The 12871-nt window shown below is 41.8% G+C and overlaps 1 protein-coding gene across 2 annotated transcripts in view; it reads left to right on the forward strand.

Annotated features, from left to right (window-relative positions):
- The window catches only part of MINDY3 (MINDY lysine 48 deubiquitinase 3), a 394770-nt gene that overhangs the window by 369439 nt on the left and 12460 nt on the right, over positions 1-12871 (forward strand). The gene's annotated exons all lie outside the window — the stretch shown is intronic.

A 12871-nucleotide genomic window follows, 5' to 3' on the forward strand; every position in this document is an offset into this window, starting at 1 on the left:
CAAGGTGGTTCTTCGCACTCATCCAAAATTCCTTCCCTAAAGATGTCACGGAATTTCATCTCAATCAATCCATTATTCTTCCAGTGTTTTTTCCAAAGCCTCATTCTCATCCTGGAGAATCAGCTCTTCATACTCTGGACTGTAAGCGTGCTTTGGCTTTCTATCTAGAACGCACCAAACCGCACAGAACTGCTCCTCAACTTTTCATCTCCTTTGATCCGAATAAGTTGGGACGTCCTAGCTCTAAGCGTACCATCTCCAACTGGATGGCGGCTTGTATCTCTCTCTGCTATGCCCAGGCTGGATTGCCCCTTCACAGTAAAGTCACAGCCCATAAGGTCAGAGCTATGGCAGCCTCTGTAGCTTTCCTCAGATCGACACCGATTGAGGAGATTTGTAAAGCTGCCATTTGGTCCTCGGTTCATACCTTCACTTCTCATTATTGTCTGGATACTTTCTCCAGATGGGATGGACAGTTTGGCCAAACAGTATTGCAAAATTTATTCTCCTAAGTTGCCAACTCTCCCACCATTCCGCTTTGGTTATCTTGGAGGTCACCCACTTGTGAGAATACCTGCCTGCTTGTCCTAGGATAAAGCACAGTTACTTACCGTAACAGTTGTTATCTAGAGACAGCAGGCAGCTATTCTCACATCCCACCCACCTCCCCTGGATTGGCTTCTCTGCTAGCTATCTGAACTGAGGAGACGCGCCCTACGCTGGGCGGGAAGGCACTTGCTCATGCGCGGTGTGGGTGACTCGAAACTTCGAGTTTCTTCAAGCAAGACTGCTTGTGAGGCGTCCACATCGGGGCTCAGTTGGATCACGTCACCCACTTGTGAGAATAGCTGCCTGCTGTCCCTGAATAACAACTGTTACGGTAAGTAACTGTGCTTTACGGTAAGTAACTGTGCTGTTTGGTAGTTAAATGAGTTACAATGAATTGTCTTATATTTTACCCCTTTCAGTGATTGAAAAGATAGTATCAGATGATAAGCATTGCAATGTTTGACTGACTGTTCTGCCTAGTAGTTCTGTGGATCTGGGAAAACTATTGGGGCCTTCTCCATATACTATTCAAAATGTGAAATAGCACGGCTTAAATTTTACCGATTTTTCTACTGGGAGCCATGTAGCTCCATGAGTTACATGGTTGAATCTTGATTTGTAGAACGAGTCGTGCTGTGGTGTCTGTATCAGTTGGAGTTTTTTAATTTCACAGAAATTCTTGATAGCAGTGTGTTGCAATAGTCCAGTAATGGCAAGATTATCGATTGAAAGAGAATGAGTTCAGGGGAGGTAATAGGCAGTGAAGCAAGTTAAGCGGAAAAGCAGGGATTGTTAGGATCTAGCAGCTCAGTCTAAATATGGTGGTGAAAGGTCTATCATCCTTGAGAGAAGCAGAAGATGAGAGACACCTTGAATTTACATAATTGTTGTTTTTCCTTGAGGTCAGTATCGTTGAGTGGCTCAGTTTTGCACATAGAACAACGAGCCTCATTCGTAAGCCAGGTTATATGTGATATCTTAATCTCCGACTCCGACATTTACTGCTAGCTCTCAACTTGACCTTCCATTGTGCATAGGTCATTCTCTTAGGGTTTAATATGCATTGGCAACATATTAAGATGCACTCATATTCATTTTTTATAAGACTAATTGCACCCAGTACAATTGAGAATATTTCTGTATGCCTCTGCCACATTCTCTTGGTCTCTGGTTATATTTCATATTATCTAAGAATCATCTTTCTTTCTATATTGTTCAGAATAGTTGCTTGGTACTAACACTTCAGTGGTTTATAACAAGCAAACTGTACAAAGAGTAGATATTTAGCAAAAACATAGTATATAAAACAATCGACCAAAGAATGGCAACAAGTTAATTTGGGAATTTTGTTTTCTTGCATGCTTTCAGATTGTGTGTACATAAAAAAAAATTGGCAGTCAGTTAAAGAATGTTTCATAAATTGGCAACCCTAAGTGAAATTTTAAGTCTATACTCCTCCTTTCTTCATAGCATAAGATTCCAAGATCATGCAGAACAAAGAATATTTTGGGCAACCTAGCATAGGATGGGCAGAGGGATGTGGAATGGAATGTTCCAAGAGCTTAATCACAGTTTTTCTACTTTTCCACAAGTATAAAAAGCATTCTGTTTGGAAATAACGGGAGCTGCTTAACTGCTACAACTGTCTGACTCAGATTTCTGTCAGCCTCTATCAAAAATAAATACATTTATGTCTGAAAAATGTAGGAAGTGAATAAAAAAAATATTTTGCATTTGTTACAATGGACATTGATGGATATGCCTATGTACTGGAGACTTAAATAGAGAATTCTCTGAATATTTTTTTATTCAATTTTCTATACCGTTCTCCCAGGGGTGCTCAGATTGGTTTACATGAATTTATTCAGTATGTTCTTTGAACTACAACAATTTGTTTGTTTAGATTTTTTGGAGGGGGGAATTGGAGGATGAATATTTTGCCCCTTCTGACTACCCTGAAAAATACATACTATGGGCTCCTTTTACAAAGATGCACTAGCGGTTTAACATGTGTAATAGCGCGCACTAAACCGCCAAACAGGCTAGCTGTTACCGCCTCCTCTTGAGCAGGCGGTAGTTTTTCGCCAGAGCAGGGGTTAGTGCGTGATGAAAGTCATAGAAACATAGAAACATAGAAATAGACGGCAGATAAGGGCCACGGCCCATCCAGTCTGCCCACCTCAATGACCCTCCCCTACCTTTCTCTGTGAAGAGAACCCACATGTCGATCCCATTTTGTCTTAAAATCGGGCACGCTGCTGGCCTCAATCACCTGAAGTGGAAGGCCATTCCAGCGATCCACCACTCTCTCGGTGAAAAAGTATTTTCTGGTGTCACCATGCAGCTTACCTCCCCTGAGTTTCCATGGATGCCCTCTTGTAGCCGTGGGACCTTTGAAAAAGAAGATATCTTCTTCCACCTCGATACGGCCCGTGAGATATTTGAACGTCTCGATCATGTCTCCCCTCTCTCTGCGTTCCTCGAGAGAGTATAGCCGCAACCTATCCAGCCGTTCCTCGTACGGGAGGTCCTTGAGTCCTGAGACCATCCGGGTGGCCATTCGCTGGACCGACTCCAGTCTCAGCACATCTTTGCGGTAATGAGGCCTCCAGAATTGTACACAGTATTCCAGATGGGGTCTCACCATGGATCTATACAATGGCATAATGACTTCAGGCTTATGATTGACGAAACCCCTACGTATACACCCTATGATTTGTCTAGCCTTAGATGAAGCCTGTTCCACTTGATTGGCAGTCTTCATATCTTCACTGATGATCACCCCTAAGTCCCGTTCTGCTACAGTCCTTGCTAGGATCTCGCCATTAAGGGTGTAAGTTTTGCATGGATTTTGGCTGCCAAGGTGCATGACTTTGCATTTTTTGGCATTGAAACCTAGTTGCCAGATCCTAGACCAGCGCTCCAATAGGAGAAGGTCGTGCTTCATATTGTCGGACATTGAGTTTTTGACCGTTGCACTCCTTTCTACTACATTGCATAGTTTGGCGTCATCTGCGAATAACGTTATTTTACCTCGAAGCCCTTCTGCCAAGTCTCTTATAAATATATTGAACAGGATCGGGCCCAAGACCGAGCCCTGCGGCACTCCACTGATCACCTCCGTCATTTCAGAGGGGGTGCCATTCACCACCACCCGCTGACGCCTGCCTCCAAGCCAGTTCTCAACCCATTTTGTCAAAGTGTCACCCAATCCTATAGAACTCATTTTGCTCAACAGCCTGCGATGTGGTACGCTATCGAAAGCTTTGCTGAAGTCTAAGTACACAATGTCCAGGGGCTCCCCAACATCCAGCTTCCTTGTCACCCAGTCAAAGAAGCTGATCAGGTTGGATTGGCAGGATCTTCCCATAGTAAATCCATGTTGACGGGGATCCCGTAGATTCTCCTCGTCCAGGATCGTATCCAATTGACGTTTGATTAGAGTTTCCATCAGCTTGCTCACTATTGATGTGAGACTCACCGGTCTATAGTTTGTAGCCTCCATTCTGCAACCTTTTTTGTGGAGTGGAATGACGTTAGCCGTTTTCCAGCCCAACGGGACTATACCCGTACTAAGGGAGAGATTGAAAAGCGCGGACAGTGGTTCCGCCAAGAAGTCACGCGCGTTAACCCCGCTAGCGTGGCTTTGTAAAAGGAGCCCTATATATTTACTTTTGCTATTTATAGATTTTCTTTTCCCTTATTTTTGGCTTCAGAGGCCAAAAATAACTTGATTTTGTGGAGCCCTTGGGATGTTCTAGAGCAGTGTTTCTCAACTTCTTCAAGCCAAGTGCACCCTAAGCCAGGGGTGTCCAATGTCGGTCCTCGAGGGCCGCAATCCAGTCGGGTTTTCAGGATTTCTCCAATGAATATGCATTGAAAGCAGTGCATGCAAATAGATCTCATGCATATTCATTGGGGAAATCCTGAAAACCCGACTGGATTGCGGCCCTCGAGGACCGACATTGGACACCCCTGCCCTAAGCCTAAGAAATACTAACTGAGTACCCCCGCCCAAGATCTGCCCCAGACCCCAGCCCCATAAAAATAGTAATAATTGTAATGCAATTTCTTCCAGCCATTTATCATATACATACACAATATAATCTTAATACACAAAATTTTAAAAAAGCAAAGCACACTGTACACAGAAAAAATGTTAATTATTTATATTTGGGAGTATTTTCAAAGAGGTCAAAGCAGATGACTTTAAAATATGCAATCAGTAACAACTATAGAAAAATAGACAAATATAGAGCAAAATATAGACAGCAGATATAAATTCACAAAACTGACACATTTTGATCACTAAATTGAAAATAAAATCATTTTTCCTACCTTTGTTGTCTGGTGATTTCATGAGTCTCTGGTTGCATTTCCTTCTGACTGTGCATCCAATATTTATTTATTTCTGCCTCCTGCATGCTTCCTCTCCTCCAGACCTTATTCCTTTCCCCAACCAACATCTCTCTTTCTGTTCCTCCAAGAGTCCAACTTTTCTTCCTCTCTCTCCTCCACCCCTATTGGCAATATGTCTCCCCCTCTCTCTCTCTCACTGTCCATCTGTTCTGAGAAATCCAGGCATTTCTCCCACCCCCTCTACTGCCACATCCAACATTTCTCCCTCTCCATTCCCCAGATCATGTGCAGCATATTTCACCACTGCCCACCAGCCCCAAGCCCATTTCTCCTTCTTTCACCCCTCTCCAGTACAATGCTACATTTCTCCCTCCATCACTATGTCCAATATTCCTCTCCCTTGCATCCCCTTCAATCTGCCCTCTCCACTACCATATCCAACATTTCTACCTTTCATCCTTAGTCCCCCATACATCTTTACCTTACGCCTCTCTCTATGCCCAATTTTCCATTCTTACTTTCCCCATGTGCACCCTCTCACTCACATACTCATGCCCATCAGTTCTCCCTTTCTATTCCTGTCCTTCTGTGTCCCATGTTCATGCCCCTTCCCTTCCTTCTGTGTTGTTTGTGCCTCCTTCCCCCTCCCTGTCTTCCAGCTTTGTCCTAAAATTAAGTTGCACACTTGGGATCCCTGCCTGCCACGCCCGCACCCTCCTCCCCCGAAGCCGACCCATCCACAAAAGCTGCAGGCACCACCGGGGATCCCTGCCCATCTGTCCCCTGCTGAAGCCGCTGCCGGGGATCCACGGGGAGGTGAATGGCTTTGTCCCCGTAGCCACGGTGAACACAGTTTTTCCTCACCATTTTGGCAGGTTACCCGCAGCTAGCCACCACCATGTCATTCTCTATCTTATAATTCTAGTTTCCCCAGTGGGGAGAAGCAATAGCTTTGTGGTCACAGGGTTATGATATTACAGACACATAAGGCTAGATTCTCAAAACTTTGCGCTAAAAAACGATGGGCCTCTGTCACAACCGTTATTATGATTTCAAAAAGGTGAGTCATTCTCCAAAAAAAACATGCATGCAAATGAGGTTGGCAGAAAGTAGCAAAGGCTTGCTAAATTTGCATGTGCTGGTGATAGCGATCAACACCTGTGCAGAATAAACACAACAACAACAAAAAAAAAAATCGAAGATTAGCAGGAGGGATACCCACTGCCAAAGTCAAGCAACCCCCTCCCCCTCACAGCAGTAGGAGAAATGCCCACTCCCTCCCACCACCACACAACATTCCCCCACCGACACCCACTGCGCCTGTGACATCCCCCTTACCTTATTTACGATGGTTGGCCGGAAGAATGCCTACTCCCTCTGGCCAGCAGGTCTGCCTCTTCAAAATGGTGTCCTTCCCCTTCCAAGTGCATCCTGGGATGCACCAGGGAGGGGCCTAAAGTTATGATTGGCCCAAATTGTTTAAGGCCCCTCCTATGAAAGGGTCCTTAGGTGTCTGGGCCAAGCAGAGCCTTAGGACCCTCCCCGGTGCATTTGGGAAGGGGCCTAAAGCTCTGATTGACTCAGTGCTGGGGGGATGTCAGGGGAGCATTGTTTGGAAGTGGGAGAGAGTGGGCATCTTTCCCGCTGCCGTGAGGTGTCATGGGGGCATTGCTTGGTGGCAGGAGGGAGTGGGCATCTCTTCAACTGCCAGGGAGGGTATCGGGAGGTTGCTTGATGGCAGCAAAACATTCCGACAGGTCTGAGCTGTAAAGCCTTGCTTTTTCCTGTCAGTGTATGAGCCAATCAGCACTCAGGCACTGATCAGAAAGTAAGACAACGACAAATTTTGGCTGCAAATGTGGCACAACAAGGTTAGAGAATCACTTGACGATTATAGAGAATCACTTGGAGTGCTCTTTTAATATTAATGAACTTGTTGAACTACATTTACATGGCAGTATCTGAGACTGCTGGAAAACTCTGAAAGTCCATGGTAAGCTGTTTTAATAATCCGCTGCTAACATACATGCACGCTAAACCATTTAGCAAGCACGTTAAAGGCAGATTTTAGTTTTGCAAATCTGCCCCCTGAGTAGAAAAATAATTCTCAGCCTCTTTAGAATCTGCTTCCTTTTGATTTGATTGTAAAATATGATTGCTTTTAGGTTATACTTAACTTGTGTCAGTATTCCAAATCATTTATCCATAAAGTTGCAGCTGTTGTACAGGTAAGAACCCTGCTCATAAATATTCAGCAGCACTTGCTGGATAGTGCTACTGAAATTCTTATTTATTTATTTCTATTCCCAGTTTCCCAGAAGCTCAGAACGGGTTACAATTTGACATTCACAATCAATTTAAGAACAGAATAGTCATGACAACAATTAGGTTATATCTAAACAATTACAGAACTGTTCGAGAGTCCAGCCTAGTCATAGCAAAGAGTAATTGGAGAGTAAATTGAGGAAGCTGTTCAGTTGAGGCCCTATTGTTGGAAGAGGAAGGTCTTTATTGCTCTAAAGAAGGACATTAGTGAGTCTAGTGACCTTATCTGTGTGGGTAGCTGGTTCCAAAGCTGAGGGAAGAAATGGCTGTAGGGGCGTTTAAACACTGCCTTGGCACTATCCAGATGGCACCAGGGTAGAGGGAGAACTGATTATATGCATTCTATCTAACTCAACAGATAGTGATATTTAGCTGCTTATGTGAATACATTTAGGCCAGCAAAAAAAGATTGTCCTACTATAACAGTTGAAGATCACAGCTAACCATAAAGCTGGTAGTAGTTACCACATTCCACAAATATTCAGCACCATTCTCTATCTGGATAGCAGCATTTGAATATGTAAAATAGATTTATATGCAACAACTAGCATTTAAAAATCCCAACAGAACATAGCCATTCTGGGTCAGACTAATGATCCATCTAGCCCAGTGTCCTACTTCTAGCAGTGGCTGATTCAGGTCACAAGTACCTTGCAAAATCCCAAATAGTATCAAGGCTCCCTGCTACCAATCCCAGAGACAGCAATGGCTTTCTCCTTTTCTGTCTCATAGAAACATGATGGCAGATAAAGGCCAAATGGCCCATCTAGTCTGCCCATCCACAGTAACCATTATCTCAATAGTAGAAACTGTAGAAGTCTAGCTAGTACTGCCCTCGTATCTCAACTCTAAGAATCACTCTAAGAATCACTCCTGCCTTCATCATGTAGAAACAGCCTTGAAATAATTTAAGTTTTGTTTTTATTTCATCTTGAGCTACATAGGGATCCTTTGTATTTACCCTATGCATATTTGAAGTCTATCACTGTTTCTATCTCCACCACCTCCACCAGAAAGCTATTCTAGGTATCCACTACCCTGTCCACAAAAAAGTATTTTCTAATGTTATTACTAAATCTACCACCTTGATCCCTCAGGGATCAGCCCTTTCTGCAGCTGTATTCAATTTGTATCTTGTACCGTTGTGTAAACTGCTATCAGACCTCGTTGTATTCTACAGAGTGAACGCAGATGATATCCAATTTTTTCCCCTTTGATGGTGATTTTGATGAGGCATCGTCACGCTTACAGTCTGTAGTGGGAACGATAAAACACTGGATGGACTGTAATAGGTTGAAGTTAAGCATTCAGAAGAAGCAGGTGTTGTGTGTTGCGAGGACTCCAGGCGTTAATGTCCCGGAAGCAGTTGAGATACTGGGGGAGAAAGTGTTGGTGAAATTGGAGGTGAAGTATCTCGGCGTGCTTGTAGACTCTGGTCTTACCATGAGAGGGCAGGTGATAGCAGTAGTTTGGAAAGTTTATTTACATCTTCGGTTAGTGAATGGACTCAGACTTTACTTGGCGGCTCCAGTGTTTAGAATAGTGTTGTAGTCGATGGTATTATCTGGTTTTGATTACTGTAGTATGGTGTCTTGGGAGTACCTGAGTCAGTTTTGTGTGTGTTACAGGTGGCCCGGAATTCAGTGGTAAGATCGTTGTTTAAACTGGGTAGACGTAAACATGTAACTGACTTTTTTTTATAAAGTTATATTGGTTGAAGTTAAGGAACAGGATACGTCACAAGATATTGGTAAACGTCTTCATGTGCCTTCAGAAGTTGGCCCCCAAACTTCTGGTCCAGAGTATCGTGCCACATGAGTCAGCTTGCTTGCTTCAGTCTACTGAGCATTTGGACTTGTCTGTCCCATTTGTGCAGAACTTGAGGCTTTCAACATCTAGGAATAGTGTTTTTCACTGCATTGGCCCAGGGAATGGAACAACCTTCCAGAATATATCCCCCATCAGCAGAATTTATAGAACTTTAAGAAAATATTGAAAAGACAATTGTTTTGTATGATGAAATATGGGGTATGAGAGTGCTCGAGGGAGTAGTAGTGGTGACTGTTGTATTCCATGGTCTGTTTTGTGTCATTGGTTTTAATGGTACTCATCATGATAGTGACTTGTATATCGTAGGTATTTTTATACTCTGATGTATTCCGATGTTTGTTGTTGAAGCAATTTGTATATTACTTGTATTTTTATACTTTGTATGTATGTGTGTATTTTGGTTAAAGTGAGGGTTGTGTTAATGTGATTTGTATGTTAAATGTAACGTATTATTTTGTATGTAAAATTGTAACTCGCCCTGGATAAGAACGGGAGATAATTAAACAAAACAAACCCGTTTGGGTACATTAAGATCATCACATACAATCACACCCAAGTCCTGCTCTTTTGTCATGCACATAAGTTCTTCACCCCCTAAACTGTACCATTCCTTTCGGTTTTTGCAGCCCAAATGCATGACCTTGCATGTTTAAGCATCAAATTTCAGACTGTTCTTCAAGCTTCGCTAGCTCTTTCTTCATGTCATTCACACCATCCTGGGTGTCTACTCTATTGCAGATTTTGGTATCATCTGCAAAGAGGCAAATCTTACCTGACAGCAATAAAACTTTTAAAAATGTTAAAAAGAACAGGCCCAAGAACAGAACCTTGAGGCACACCACTGGTAACATCCCTTGCCTCAGATCTCCATTGACTACTACCCTCTGTCATGTTCCACTTAACCAGTTCCTGTCCCAGCTCGTCACTTGGCAGAATCACTTAACAGTAGAGTGAAAAAATAACACAGTTAACTGAAGAAATATAAGTGTTATCACTGAAATTCTGAAAATGTTTGAGTAGTCAGATTATATTATAAATGGAAAAAATTTTCCAAAGAAAAATAAGTCTTTTTTGTTCTTTTACCGCTCCCTTTTACAAAAGTGTAGTGTGGTTTTTAGCACTGGTCACGGTGGTAACAGCTTCTGCGCTCAAAGGAATTCTACGAGAGTTGGAGTTGTTATCACCATGGCTGGCACTAAAAACCGTACTACACTTTTGTAAAAATGGGGAGTAAATCTTCTGTTTTGCGATTTTCATTAAGATAATACAAGTTTATATGTGGTTTGTTTGCAAGTATTTAACTGCGTTATATATAAAAATGTCATGTGTACAAACAGACCACATCTGAACTCTATGTAAATAACTGAGCTTCCTAATTAGTGAGTCACTGAGCATACCAAGGTTTTCTTTCCCTTTCTCTATAAAGTTTTCAGGGTAATTTTCAAAATCATTTCCACAAATGGAAACTGGCTTGTATAAAATTGCTTGTCCTATATGCAGATAAATGTTCAAGTCATGAACTATAGAGGGAGGCATTTTCAGTGCAAGATGTGTGTATCTATGTGCATTCTTTGAATGAATCACATGTTTAATGCTTAATGGAAAGTTTCCTGAAGAATTAGGTCAAATTGTTATTACTCCCATTGTAAAAAAAAATCATAAAGAATCCATCTCAGTGATAACTAATTACAGACCTATAGCTAATATTCCTTTCTTTGCTAAAGTGATGGAAGGTCTGGTCAATACTGATCTGATGGACTAAATAGAAAAATTTGATATTTTGCATAAAAGCCAATCATCTTTCCGTGCAAATTACAGTACTGAAACTGTTTTAGCATCTCTGGATTATATATTTTACTTGTTTAGTACTGGAAAGAGTGCATTAATTCTGCAATACGACTTGAGTAATGCGTTCAACTTAGTAGATCACAGTATTATGCTTGAGTGTTTAAATGCCATAGGAATTACTGGCTGTGTATTGAATTGGTTTAAGGGTTTTTAAAAAACCGTACTTACCAAGTCTTTAATGATGAAGTTTATTCTTCAGCTTAGAGTAAGACCTGTGGAGTCCCTCAGGGATCTCCATTGTCCCCATCTCTTTTTAATCTTTATATAGTTCATAATTTATCTAAGTTGAACTTAGTCGTACATCGATGCAGATGATATTTCCACTGTTATACCTATTATCTTCCTGTCTTCTGAGACAAAAAATTATATTATGTCTATATTTGATCTCATGGAAAAATGGGCCAGGAATTTCAAACGTAAACTGAATTCAGAAAAAACAAAGGTTTTCGTACCAAGTCCACTTAAAATCAAGGAGACTTCTTTAGTATTAAATGGGATAAATTACACTGGTTAATAAAAAAAAAAGTTTTTCTTTGCTACTGAGAACTTAAGAAGTATAAAATACTGGCGCTTCATGGTAGCATTATTGACGAAATGATATAAACATAAACTGACACATAACTTAAAAACAGGATGTGATAGACGAAAACTGTTTTCAGATTTAGAGTCAGCGTGTGGCCCTTGTTAAGGTACAGATGACAGAACTGCAGTAGTTAAATGCTTGTTGACCGGTGTTATATTATTGACCCCACTATAAAAATTTTAATAGTCACTTTAGATTTGTCACTAACTTTTGAAGCTCATATGTATATTCTGGTTAAGAAATGGTACTATATTCTGGAAATTGCGCTTCCTAAAGGTATATTTTGACTTTTCATCTTTCAGGTTATTAGTTCAATCTCTTATATTTTGGACTATTGTAATATCATTTACCTGGAATCTTATTTTTTTTAAAAAACCATCAAGAGACTGAGAATTATTCAAAATACAGCGATTCAATTGATTTTCGGCTTGAAAAAATTGAACATATAAAAATTATATTTAAATAATATTTAAATATAATTTAAATAATATTTAAATTTGCTTGTCTGTGTTATAAAACGACGTTAGGCTTTGCACCTATTTACTTTCAAAACATTTTGTATTTTCTGCGAATTTACTATACACGCGGAGCTTCTTTGTTCTCATTTCCCACGTTGAAAGGATGTGTTCATAAAAGATTCCTGGATAAAACTTTATCCTCTCTGGCTGGTATTTGGGATAAAACCGTAAGTGAATTGCTACTAAACTCTTTTACATATCCAACATTTAGAAGAACTCGAATATAAGTCGAGACCCCCCTTTTCCCCCATAAAGGAGAAAAAAAAAATAAAATAAAAAATGGTTGACTCGAATATAAGTCGGGCAGCTTAATATTCAAGTGCCTTGCCCTGTCAGGCTCTGCACCCAGCTCCCTTCCTGCCAGGCACTGCACCCAGTACCCTTCCCTCCCTCCCCTGACAGGCATTGCACCCAGCCCCCTTCCTTCCTTCCTTCCTTCCCTCCATCCCCTGTCAGACTCTGCACCCAGCACCCTTCCTTCCCTCTCTCCCCTTTTAGGCTCTGCACCCAGCACCCTGCCCTCCCTCACTCCCCGTCAGACTCTTGGGAGCCTATAAGGAAGCCACTCAGCAATGAGCAGCAGCGCTAAATCGCACACCTGCTCATGCTGCTCATCGGCCAAAGAAACTCATGGCAGCCAGTTAGCAGCGGGGCAGGAACTTGGAAAGTTCGCTCCTGCCCGCTGCACCTCCACTGGGGATCGGCAGCAGAGGTATGAGGCTAGGGCAGGGAAGGGGCATGGTGCAGATCCTGATGGTGGCAGCCAGCAATAATTTTGGAAGGGGGTGTATTGTTGGCTTGAATATAAACCGGAACCCCCATTTTTGGGCCAATTTTTGACCCCAAAATTCCGGTATAT

Source organism: Geotrypetes seraphini, chromosome 2, assembly GCF_902459505.1.
Source record: "Geotrypetes seraphini chromosome 2, aGeoSer1.1, whole genome shotgun sequence".
Classification (NCBI taxonomy): domain Eukaryota; kingdom Metazoa; phylum Chordata; class Amphibia; order Gymnophiona; family Dermophiidae; genus Geotrypetes; species Geotrypetes seraphini.